The following is a 13,147-nucleotide window of genomic DNA, read 5'->3' as shown; positions in this document are numbered from 1 at the left end:
AGTAATCCCCGTTAGAGAGTGTGTCTGTCCTACCCCCCCAGTCATGCAGTCAAAGAGTATCCCTGCCCGCTTTATCCAATCAGAACAGAGAACCCGTAAAGAGGCGTTTCTGTCTGATTGTGAACGTGAACAGGATCTGCACCAATTCCAGCTCTCCCGCTGACAGTTTATTCTACAAAACATGGCAGGTGAAAAAAAAAACATTTGAAGGAAAGAGAGCTGCTCCAAAAAACCAAAACCAAAAGGAAGGAGTCGTGTAGGAGTGGTGACGTGGAGAGGAGGGAGGGGACTTCTGAGTGGGCAGGAAGTTAGATAACATCATAACTACGCTTACAGCAGCTTCAACCACAACGTCTTCTGTTGCCGAATCCTGACCACAGGACGTCTGTACGTTGTACACCCAGCATCCCTCCTGACCTCCCTGTGACTCCAGCGCATCTCCTAAACGTAGCGTTTGTTCAGCGGAGGACACGATAGCTCGTCGCCCCGAGAGTCTCGAAACATAGACAGAATTCGCGTCCACGCACAGCAGTCCTGTCGATCAGATTTCGTGACAGTTTAACGAAACGCCGTCATACCAAGTTCCAACCGAAGGCCTTCTTTAATAAAATGTCGGACAAGGAGTCTGCGCCTCCTGCTGCTGCCTACAGCCCACAGCCGTCCTCAGTCAGTCGTGAAAATGTTGCAGACAAACCCACACAGATAAAGCAGCGTGAGGCGCGCGTCTGCTCCGAGCTCAGATCAATGTACGGATACGGACCTGACCTAATCATATCTGACAGGGAGAAAGTGAGCGAATGGTATTAGCATACACTAGATCCACTTCATATTCGCTAAAGTGGTATTCCTCTGATTAACTAAGCATACCGAGGAGGCATAAAGCCGTCAACGCTTATGTGTGTGAGCGTGTGTGTGTGTGTGTCGAGTGTGTGTCGAGTGTGTGTGTGTGTGTGTGTGTGTGTGTGCACAGGTTATGATGGAATCGGCGGAGATGGGAACAGGATGCGGGGCCATCAGGTGTTTTCTCTGTCGGAGTGGATTAGGCTCTTTTGGTGCAGATTGAGAGAGAGAGCCTGATTGTTATTAAGCATCGTGTCACAGTTTCGCCTCTTAGGTGTGGCCGCGCTCAGACGAACAAGGAGCAGGTGTGATTTAGCGCAGGCAATAAAAAAAAAAAAAAAAAAGGGTTGGGGAAAAAATGTGACACATACACAATTAAACCAGCCATGGGAGCTGTGCATTCTGGATGATTTCAGATCTGACGATATCAAACATCGTTACGTTTATATTTTTTTTTTGCCGCAGTCAGCCTGGAGATTCTGTGTTTTAGTATCTAATCTGCATGAGGGTGGAAGTGTAATCTTTCCAGTTTTCTGTAGTTGCGGCATATTGACAGATAGGATGGATGGACAATATTGTAAATCCATAAAGAGGTGACAGTGGAATGAAACGCTTGGCTGAAATTTATAGATCAGAAGTGCATATTTCATATTTCTTTTTAACAGCGGTTACAAAGCATTCATAATTTATGTGGATGGTTGAGCTGAAAGCTATGAACGCACCGCACAAACATCGAAATGAGCCTCTAACCAACAGTCACAGCAACCCATCTACTGTCACCCAAAATAAAGATTATCTATGAGCCAGCAGAGGCAGAAAGGATGGTGATAAGATGGTAATATTCTATAACATAATATGTATAAATTTTATATCTTTCTTGTGTATTTTATGCATCATTTTCATTGTTTTCATTCTCAGTTGATTGATCGCTTGTCTGGTTTTTCCCAGAGATGACGTTGTGTTTTGTCCAAAACCCAAAGTAAAGAAATATTCACATCTAAGAAGCTGAAGTTTAAAAAATGTGGAATACATTTTTTTCTGAATGAATTACTCTCAGACCAATTAATCGCTCATCACGACTAATCAAACGTTTCAGTTTTAGATTTGAGAGTATCAATCTTCCTCAGAACGGGTCAACAGAGTCCTGAAACACTCAACACACACACTGGATTCGCCTGAAAGGATAATTTGACCCAAAAGGGAAAATCCAGCCCGAAAATCAGGTGAAGCTTTGTAGTCCACAGAGAAAAGAAGTGTTGCAAAAAATAAAAAATACAAAAATGGCTCCATACGGTGTAATTCAAGTCTCCAGAAAACCCCCAAATCTTTGGAAAAGACTTTATTCACAACCTGTTTAAAGCAGAAATCTTCACTGTAGCCGCTAAGCTGAAAGCTTCTGGAGACTTGGATCACACCGGACGACCTGCATTATGTTTTCTTTCAGTTGTTCCGGTTCACTTCAGTCATGTAGGAGAATGTTGAAACTGTTTTTGGTTGTGAAGCTCCAGAAATGTTTTACAGACTACGTTCCTTCACCATCAGCACGGAGGTGGAGCAGACGACTGAAAGGTTGTTAGATTATTTAACTTTGTGTTTTTTCATTCTGATTCCTCTCTTCGCGCAGGCTGGCACGCGCTAATAAAACCCGTCGTTCGCTCCTGCAGCACGTGATCCGCCGTGATATCGTCCTGAAACACACGTTCAGTGACACATTACGACGGCGTGTGACGATGCAGCCGAGGTCCCACGTTCTGTGAAATGCGGCTCTGCCTACATCAAAATAACATAACGTGAGATCATGACTTTGAACATTCCTGGAATTCCATTGCGTCCCAGCGCGCAGATAACAACGGTTTCATTCATTATTACAGAGCGGGCTTATGTGCAAACAGTAAAAAGCCCCGTGCCACGCACTGTGCCCCCTGCGTCTCACACCGCCCACGCACCCACCCACCCAATCAGCCGGCCGGCCGTCCTGTGGACCGCCCTGTCAGGAGATGAAGAGGCAGTGGAAGGAAGAGGGCAGTGGTAACACAGCTGCCCACCATGACCTGTACAAAAGATAGCACCCATATACTTTCTGACAGCCAGATTAATGAAACCCTATAGGAGCTCCTCTGTAGGCCCCCCAAAAGCCTGACGGAGACAGAATAGTCTAACCAGCACCATTCATTACTGCGGGGAGCACAGAGCACAGAAAGAGCACACACAGCACTGACAAACTAGCTCCTTGTGAGTAATAGCTAAAGAACTCATAAAGGAATACATACACATTTGTTGTGGCTGCAGTAAATCTATGCCACTCCTTTAACAACTATCAGAAATCTGGCTCGTGCCCTGCAAAAATAAATCTGGCGTGCATGTGGCGCAGCCGCGATGTGCAGTCAGCTATTCCACGCGTTCAGCGAGAGGAGGCATTCGATTCATTTTGTTTGTCTCGTTCAGTATTGCAGATTAGTGGCATTGAATGCAACAGAGGGGGGAGGAGGAGGAGGAGGAGGGAGGGGGGGTAAAGTTCCTCTGGCAGCGTACTGAAAGCTACAGGGTATCTGAGCTGCAAGTCAGACTGTAAACAGCAGGTTTTGCTCCGCGGTGACCAGCTGTGTTTGTACCTGTAGGGGAGTTTCTCTCTGGAAAATCTCAAATCCTCCCTTCTTTGTCAAAATGTTCAAGAGTCACGTTGACGCAGAGCGGGCAGAGAAGTGGAGCCGACTAAATGTTTCTGGAGGATCGTTATCGCATCAGCACTGCCCCTGCGTGTCGCAGTTAAACTTGGCATTCATGAGCTTCTTGTGATGCCTTCAAAAAGAATCGTGAGGAAATATAAACACGTCTCCTCAACTCAGTCTCATCATGCAGAGACACCCACTTTGACACACACACACACACACGCAGACATGTGCATATAGAATGTATTTTAAATCACTAATGTGTAAACAGTTGCTCTTGTTTGCACAGACCACCTGTTCTTTCTGGACACAAACAAAGCTTTGGCGTACGATGGGGTGTGTTAACAGTGTGGGGTGCGTAGGGGATGCCTTGCACGAGAGAAGCATATCCACATGGTGTAGGCTGCATCAGATGGTTGGGCCCGGCAGGACGGCGGCCAGCTCCAACAGAACTCACACAGACCTTCAAAAGAATGGAGCTTCTTCAGTCCGCAACATACCGACGCGTTTTTGCTTTTTCTTGAGAAGCGCAACTTTCCTCCGGCGCGTGGGGGGACAGCAGGGGACGCTCGTCGCAATATATCGTTTAAAGACACGAGGGGTGATTTCGTCCTCGTGCTCATATTCGCCTGCAAAGTAAAAAATGAGGAGAAAAAAAAAAACAAAACAAACTGTGTCTACTTTCGGCAGCTAAAGCACTCGGAGGCACTAAAAACAAAAAAGTCATTAAACGAGTCATCACAAAATCACAGCAGGAGTCTGGTAATGCCACTTACAGTATCTCATTAAGCTATGGCATCTACAGGAAAAAACTGACAAACAAAGAGCATAATCCAAGGCACATTAACTGGGCTGATAATTCAATGAACTCTCATTTGGCAGCCATCTTGCCCTTGTGATGGTCTTTTTTTTCCGCCGCAGCAGCAGCAGAGCACAGACCCCTCATGAAGTTCCTCTCACACACACACACTCTTCCTCTCACACTCTCTCTCTCTCTCCTGCGCTCTCTAAAACAACAAAACATCCACCATTAGACAACGGGGTACCAGCGTAATTAGAAAATGACTTCCTTTGCAATCCTAGCTAAGTAGTTTACACACTGTAATTACAGGGACAAAATCATCTTTTCATCATTTCACTGATTGAGCTCATCAACCCAGTGGGATCCCAGGACTGTGCTCAGGCAACATCTGGGCTAAGAGAATTAGCCCTTAGTTTAGCGGGCCTTCCACGGCGGCGAGCGACGCAGCGTGAACGCCGGACATGGCCGTGGCACACGAGCGCCAATTGAGGCGCTGTTTTTTTGTTTTTTTGTTTTTTTTTGTGGATTACGTGTCAGGCTGGGTGTCAGATCACCTCGTTCACAGAGAGAGCACTCAACGTTTCGCTTGCTTTTTTTGGCGTTACGGGTACGACGGTTCAGGAGGAGCCGCAGCGCAAGGTCACTGCAGCTACTATCTCTTTTTCCCACACTTACCAAAAAAAAAAAAAATGCCATATCAAACTTCGCCTCTCTCTTCAGAGCTGTGTGAGTCTAAAGCACTGAAGACTGACCTTGGTGCACTGCAAACACGCCTTTTCACAGGAGCGCCGGTGTTGACGCTAATTCTCTGTGCGCCCTGAGCCTCGACTCTCTAACAAACACATGTGGTCCTGGAGTTGAAGGTGAAGTGCTTGCGTTCGTCTCTGTCCTGTGGAAAAGGGCTCGTCTGACTCCGTGTGTTGGCAACAGAGGCAAGTGTTTAATGTGGCAGCTGTTAGCCTCGTGGATTTTCACTAATCACTCTCTCCTGATTACTCTGATGAGTGTATGATGCTCTTAAATAATCAACCCGCAATGAAAAAAAGAAAAAAAAAAAAAGAAAAATAATTATCATCATCTCCCTAAGTAGTGCAGCTGCACCCGCCTGCAATAATTACAACTAGAACAGGGCGCCTTCTCTCGTCACTTACAACCACTTATTATTAGAGATAACGCTAATTGGTGCAGTGGTGGGCGACAATTCTTCATGGGGTTCATCATAAAAAGCCAAACCTTGAGAGTTATGGCACATTAGAGGTCTTAAAGCCAAGGTACGGCACTAAACATCGCATGCTGAGACACGCCAATAATCTGAGCCAGGGGAGTAGTAGACGTCCTATCAGTAGCCCCATGTTTGCCTCGCTGCCTTGCCCTCACTCCACCCTTCCCCCACTCCTGGTATCAGCCTGGCAGACACAATTAACATTTTCATAAAAACAATTCCCTGCCTCCAATAGTCCAATGTAATTTGTTTTCCATCTCTGTTCATTAATCATTGTTTAAATCGGTGAGCCATCCCCTCCACTCTGCCATCTGCACTCAGCTGTGTTACAGATATGACACCTTCCCCCTTAATGGGAGCTGACAGCCAGGAGAGGAGGCCTGTGGAAAATAGCTTCCTGCATGTGCACTTCCACCTCGCACACTGCCAGCAGGTGAGAGAGAGAGAGAGAGAGAGAGAGAGAGGGGTATTTAATGGTTTCTGATTAATCTCAAAGGCAAACAACATTACACTACAATATCATGCAGCATGCACCGTGTACACGCATGCAGCAGGGCCGTGCACACAAGCGCGGCTGCAGGAACAACTAGACCAGAACTCATGCAGTCGTGCTTTAAAACAATGGCGCTGCATTCCAGCTTTTGTCGAAGTTGTCGACTGTTTTTTTTTTTTTTTTTTTTTTCCTCCTCTAGTTAAATTAGCGCAGAGTTCCTACAATATGCTATTGTTTTCCTGGAATTGGGAGCAAGGTTATTAATTATTCACTGTTGTGTTCTCATACGAGGGGGCTATGCTTTTCACTGTGTTGCCTCATAGCTCAAATACTTAGGGCCATGGTACTCGGGCAAATTTCACGAGGCAACATCACAGAGATATTATTATCGCAATAAGGCGAGAAAAACTGTGGAGATTAAAAGTTTCCTGAAGAGTTTGAATGACTGGAGAAGGTTTGGGTTGTTTTTTTTCGTCTGATGAGATTTCAAAGTTGGAGGGGAAAGACAAATAACTTTTACCTCTTTTTGTTGTTGCTGTTTTCTTTTCCTTGGAGTGATTTTAAGCTTAAGACTCAGTTAGCTGAGGCATTTATTATTTATTTAATTTTTTTTTTTTTTTTTAGTTAAGGGGGGGGAGGTGGAGGGAGAAAATCCTTCTCAATGTGTTGGGTGAGAGGGTGCCAAAAAGTTCATCTGGCCTGTTGATTTCAGCGTGGATTACAGATATTCAAATCATGTGCCTGGTGTTCAAACAAGTGCCTCTATCGGGGGGCTGGTGGGAGGTTGTGGGGGGGCTGAGGAGAAAGTTGCCAAGCGGGGCTTTGTCATGTAAGCTGCATGAATTTACTGCAGCATAATGAGAAACCGGCCGTGGCGCTACATTTAATACAGTTTCATCCAAGCACCGTCCCTCTCTTCCTCTCATTTCCTCCCAGTCCTGGTGATCATTTCAAACGCCCCTCCAGCCTCCATAAAAAAAAAGGGGGGGGGGGTTTACAAGATGGTGTCCCCCCCCCCACAAACAAACAACAAGAATTTTTCAGGAAGTGTGTATCAGCACACACATGGACCCGGTCAGACAAACACTCCACCTTCTTTTTTTTTTTTTTGGTGGGTTGGGGTGTTTTCTAACAAGGGCAGCAGCAGCAGCAGCAGCAGCAGCAGCAGCAGTAAATGATGTGTATATTCAAAGCTGAATATTTCATGTTGATTGATCGCACTGACTGCCACCCACCTGCTCCTCCTCCTGTCCCACCGGAGCTGGCATGAGGAGAATTCAGTAATTGAGAAGAGCAGAGCATGGTCTCTCTTTGCTCACATATGACAGATGGGGCATCATCGCTTCAAAGGAGAGCATTTGGAAACAGGAGGAAGGGGGCGGAGGGGTGAGGGTGAGGGGGAGGCAGAGGGGTGAGGGTGGCTTTGAAAGTAGCTGTGCCACTCTGTACAGGTGACAGTAACAAATAAAGGTGACAATATCCAAAGCGCAGCCTGTTCAGAGGATGTTACAGCTGTTAAAGGTGCAACTTTAACAAAAAGAAATAAATAAATCTGTGTGTGTGTGTGTGTGTGTGTGTGTGTGTGTGTGTGTGTGTGTGTGTGTGTGTGTGTGAAGTGTAAGTGTGTTTAATCACCTGCACATTGTCACGCGCACACACACACACACACCTTGCATCATTATTCTCAGCCACAAACAAACAACTTCTTAAATAGCCCAAATTTTGCATGGAGTCTGGTTCAGCCGGAACTTCATGTATTTTTTTGTTTGTTTTTTTTATAATGTATTAATATGATATTAAAGACAAACGTTATGGCTTCATATTACATGTGATTGACGGTCGTATTTTTAAAACACACACTGAAAGACTTCTCGGTTTCCTCTTGAATCTCGCCTTTACTTTCTTTTTCACCCCCGACCAACAGAAGCCAACAGGCACCAACACAGTCTGTCACAATCCGGCTCGTCACAAAACTTCTCACAAATGACTTGAGCACCAAAAAAAAAAAAAAAAACAAGAAAAAGAAAAGAGCTTCAGCACGGAGCGGTGTTGTCTGTCTTACCTGGCCGATCGGCGGAGGTCGTCCGGGGCTGACAGCTGGAGTTGGGCAGCGGACTGATGTTGAGCTGGATGACTGACTGCTGACTGACGGACTGAACGCTTCACACGCTTTATCACAGACGCCCAATGCAGCGCGCACAGTCGGACCCAGATTTCCTCCTGAACTGTCGCTTCCTCTCCTGAATACAAACCAAACAACCTCTTCACCTGTTTTGTTTGTTTGTTTGTTTGTTTTCAGGAGGTGAGATTTGGGGTTTTTACGCTCTCGCCGGACGCAGACAGCAGCGCGCTTTTCGCTCTGTAGTATTTCCCAGATGAAGAAAGAGGTAATGAAATCTTATGAAGGGGGAAAAAAAATGTACTCGGGATACTTCGACATGTCCCGAAGCCGTATGTCTCCCTCGTCTGGCCGCTGGTGTGTAAGTGTAACAGATTTGGCACCGTGCGTAAAAATGAGCACTGCCGTCTTCAGGACGCAGACCTCGTCAATCGATGCGTTTGGGAAGCGTTCTGTGCTCTTCTGCCACGTTTATCTGCCGGAGTAACACTTTAATATCCGTTATAAACTGACTCCCGACTCCCGGTGTGATGATATTTAAACGTGCCGTCGTTTTAAACACAACATACATACACGCAGATTTAGACGCTGGCGGCGATCACACGCCTGCATCTTCCTTCATGTGCCCAAACTGTTTGTCTGCGTTCCTTTCAGGGCGACTAAACCTCGATGATGCTGCATTTTTGGTAGTTAAATGGCTTTATTATGGAAGCTTAATTAGATGCTTGTAACATCACATTTCCACCACCCTCCTGACCTTCACTGTGGAGGGGTTCTCTCTCTCTCTCTCTCTCTCTCTCTTGGAGAAAGCAGGCAGGACCTTGAGTTGTACTTCACACAACTGAAGTGAAGTTCTTTCCAAACTTTTTGCTCTCAGAGAAATTCTCAGACACACTCAAAAGTCTAGAAATCAAAAGAGGAGAATGACATAAAGGACACCGGCACAGCAACAGGTCCTTAGTTTGGCTGCTGTTGTGTGCAGTTGCATTCAGATGTTGCAGCAGGTGCTTACTTTTTGTTTTTTTGTGTGCAGTGGATGTAAAAGCACCCCATCTGTTGCAGTTTATTATCAAGCAGCACACCTAGTCATAGCATGATTTAAAGCCCCCCTCTGGTCAAACATGTGTTCTTCTTCTTCTTCTTCTTCTTCTTCTTCTTCTTCTTCTTCTTCTTCTTCTTCTTCCTGCTCCAGGATGATGTGTGTGCAGAGTTTTGCTGTTTTTCCACATTCACCTGCTTAAGGAGGTTTCTGGGGGGGTTTTTTGCCTTTTTTTGTGTGTTATGAGGCATTTTTGTGCATGTAAAATGTCTGTAGAGTGAAAAAGCCCAAAGTCCACGACAAAGAGAGTTACTGCCGCCGCTCTGCCTGACACGCCTGGTCTGGAGTCGAGTCTTTACTTCCGTTACTTAAGTGAGTCACTATGTAACAGGCGTTGCGTGAATATACATTTTTATATTTTTATCATGAAATATAAACACTCCAGTCAGTCAGCAGACATACAGGCTGCTGTAGCTGCGTTATTTTAGATCACACTACCTGCAAATAATGTGTTTTTTAATTTTATTTTTAGTAGTAGTATGTAAATCTATTCTACTTAGACCCCCAAATAAAAAATATGATCCTGAAATTAACATAATAAGACCTCTTGACCAGCAGGATTTGTGACATAACAAATCATTTGGAAGTCCCAGTCCGACATTCAGCCTACACACGAGTGTGATGTAGAAACTTCAAGCCTCCAGCGCAGATATACATGTTAATGACGGGACATCTCGTGTCCAGAGGGTTAAACTTGTAAAAGTCAAATATTTTCACACTCAGATTTACCTGAATCTCTTTTAATGAGCAACACTGAAAGAAGATGGTTGGTTGTTCAATTTACTGACATTATGATTTCTTTAAATATGGAGGGATGTAGATCAGAACAGATCATCATCTACTCAAAATGGAAAGCTCCGCCTCCTGATAGAGTTAAAGAGGTGACGTTATGCTAATTGTCAGCTTCATGCTTGAACAGGTTAACATACTTCAATAAAAAAAATAAATTAAATAAAAAACACATCATGTTTTCCTCATGTGGTTCACCGCTGCAGCATCTTTTTTTCGCTGTGTTTTGGCTGCAGAGTGAGACATCTCGCCTCTGTTTGATCTTCGGGGAGAGACAAGCGCATGACATAATGTGCAGGATGTAGCCAATCAGAGGCAGAGTAGGGAGGTTCATGCCGAGCGAGGTAGTGTGATCTAAAATAACAGCACTACACTGGTTAACACTGTATGACTGACCGGAGTGAATATGTTTTATAATAAATATATGAATGTATGAGTTCATGTAACACTTGTTACATAGTGATGCACATAAGTTACTGAAGTAGAAGCTCGACTCCAAACCAGGTGTTTCACACAGAGTTTCATGAGACAGTAACTCCATTTGTCTTCACTCTGCAGCTTTTTACATGCACAAAAATGCTTCAAACATAATAAAGAAAAGGCAAAAAAATCCCAAAAGCATCAAATGAATAAAATAATAAAGTAAATCTTCAATACTTATCAGATCTGTCAAAGTTGAGGGGCAAGTTCTAAAATATTTGTTTACATCTCTGAAACAGAGCGAATTTTTTTTTTCATGTGTCGAGCTGAGTGGAATTTTTTTCCCCCTCAAATAGGTGAAAATTCATATTTTTTTTACTCATTTCAACACATGAAAAACTGTATTTTTTCACTCACAAACATACTTTTTTTTTTTTTTACAAATATTTTTTTAAGTTGCAAAATGTTTTTTCATGTGTAAAAAAAAAACATGAATGCAAATATTTTGCTTTCAAATGTTTTTCACTCGGCTCGATATGGAAGAATAAAAATAATAGAAAAAAATTAAATGAAGATTTTACAAAAAGTGGCGCCAGAAAAAAAAACAAACAAAAAAAAGCCATCTTATTGCCCTGCAGGGCTTCCGTACAGCAGTCTGTTGGATTGCATTATTTTTAACTTGGCTCTCTCAATTAATCAGTGGATTGTTTGGTCAGGAAATAGTAAAAAACATCTGAAGTTCCCAGGATTTCTTCAGACTTCATGTTTTATATGAACAAGACCACAGAGATGTAACTAACTCTCACGCAAAGACAAAATTCATCATGTTTTATATGTTTTAACCATCAGTTGTTTCAGCTCTATTAATGAAACTCAAAAAGGGGTTTTTGATGAATATATTAGATATCTCCCCCCCCAAAAAAAAAACCAGCATTAAAGTTTTAATCAGTTTGTGGAGTGTCGTTTTGAGGAGGATGTGAGAATCCAAGTGTCATGAAGCTGCAGACTTGTGATATCACTGTGGATCACCTGAACATTCGTCCTTTTTTTTTCCTGTGATTCCACCCGAGGTTCATTAGTGGAGCGAGCGAGGAATGGGAGAAAAAAAATTAAAAAAAAGAAAAGAAAGAAAAAACAGCTCCCGTTTTAGGCTGTGAGTGTAAATGATGTAGGTACGAGATGTGCAAAATAAGCGGTGGAGCAGATACGTGGACGGCTGCTGATGTTTAATCCGTCCCTCTGACGTTTGGAGCCGAGTGCAACTCTTCCTCTCCTCCTCTCAGGCCCGAGCACCTGTCTGGAAAACAATACCTGCTTGATTCCTTCATCACACAACTCTTAAAATCCCCTTTAATCCCTGAAATGTAGATCTAGTGTGTGAGTGTGTGTGTGTGTGTTTGGACCTCTTACATAGTTTGTATGTTAGATCTCTCTGTGATGTAGTTCTACTGTGTTCCGGCGTATATACCTTCACAGCTTAACCTACATAAGTCCATTGATCCGTGTCTCACCAACACAACACTAGCATGTTAAGCATCGCCTAATCTGTCTCATGCTACCTGGATTTTCATATTGGAGAAATAATCCTGATGAAGGAGGAGGAGGAGGAGGAGGAGGGTGCAGAGTCACCTCAGGACCTGTTTAAAAGCTTCTTATCAGAGACCTGCACTCCCACCATTTAACTAAAAGGGGAGTGATAGCCTTTCAACTCACAAGCCGCAGCTTTAATTAAAGCTGCTTGTGTGTGTGTGTGTGTGTGTGTGTGTGTGTGTGTGTGTGTGTGTGTGTGTGTGTGTGTGTGTGTGTGTGTGTGAGAGAGTTGCCCCACTAAAGAAAAAGAAGAAAAAAAAAAATCTTAAACTACATCAAACAATGTGATCGTCTGTCTCAGTTACATGGAAGGAGAGAAAAACAAATCCCTTCTTCTGCTAAACGTATTAATCACGGGGCTGAAAATGATTATTGTAAGAAACTCCAAACATTCGCAGACCGCAGACGAAACTGTCAGCGGGAAGAGGAGACAAATAAAAACGTAACTCCAACCCTGGAAAAAAATAAACACTTTGAAAAATAATTGAACTGAAATCATATAGAATTAAGTGTAAGGTGACATTTTCCACTAAATATGAGTCAAATGTATGTATTTTTATTTCCATCTTCACCTCTTTTCACGTGTTCCAACAGGTTTCTGAGGAGAAACATGCAGGAATTTTTAACCCCACCACGTTTATCTGACAGCTGAACTCACTTTCAGATGAAGACAAACGTATGAAGCACATATAAGCTGCTGAAAAAACATTTTTAAAAAACCCAAACACATTGTTGAAGATTATGTCTGACAGTTATAAACTTTTTTTGGTTGGTGGCAACATCCAAAACAAAATGTGCTCAGTGTTCAACCACACCAGGATTTTTTGGTTTCCTTGTTTCCCCTCTTTCTTATAATTTAATATAATTTGTTGGAAGTTAAATTATCCAAAATGTGACAGATGATAAATGTGTTTCTTCTTCTTTTCTTTCACAGTTAACAATCTCACGAACCTTAAGATTCGTCACGTGATTGTTGGGAAGTGGCTCGAACACACGAACACATCGGTGAATATATGAATATATGAATATATATATCATATATTAAGTTTTGCTGAGTTGCTAATGTGGATGTACTTTACTTCCAACTTGTACTGTCAGTGTGTG

At 43.4% G+C, this 13,147-nt stretch overlaps 1 long non-coding RNA gene across 1 annotated transcript; it reads left to right on the top strand.

Moving 5' to 3' along the window:
- Positions 1–1,946: 1,946 nt before the first annotated feature.
- LOC119023948 lies at positions 1,947–2,995 on the top strand. The gene is made up of 3 exons (XR_005076373.1): positions 1,947–2,063; positions 2,465–2,630; positions 2,712–2,995. It is a non-coding gene; the product is annotated as an uncharacterized LOC119023948 (long non-coding RNA).
- Positions 2,996–13,147: the final 10,152 nt, after the last annotated feature.

Source organism: Acanthopagrus latus, chromosome 8, assembly GCF_904848185.1.
Source record: "Acanthopagrus latus isolate v.2019 chromosome 8, fAcaLat1.1, whole genome shotgun sequence".
NCBI lineage: Eukaryota > Metazoa > Chordata > Actinopteri > Spariformes > Sparidae > Acanthopagrus > Acanthopagrus latus.
Note: the sequence above shows the minus strand (reverse complement) of the source record. Positions and strands in the feature narration are given on the sequence as shown.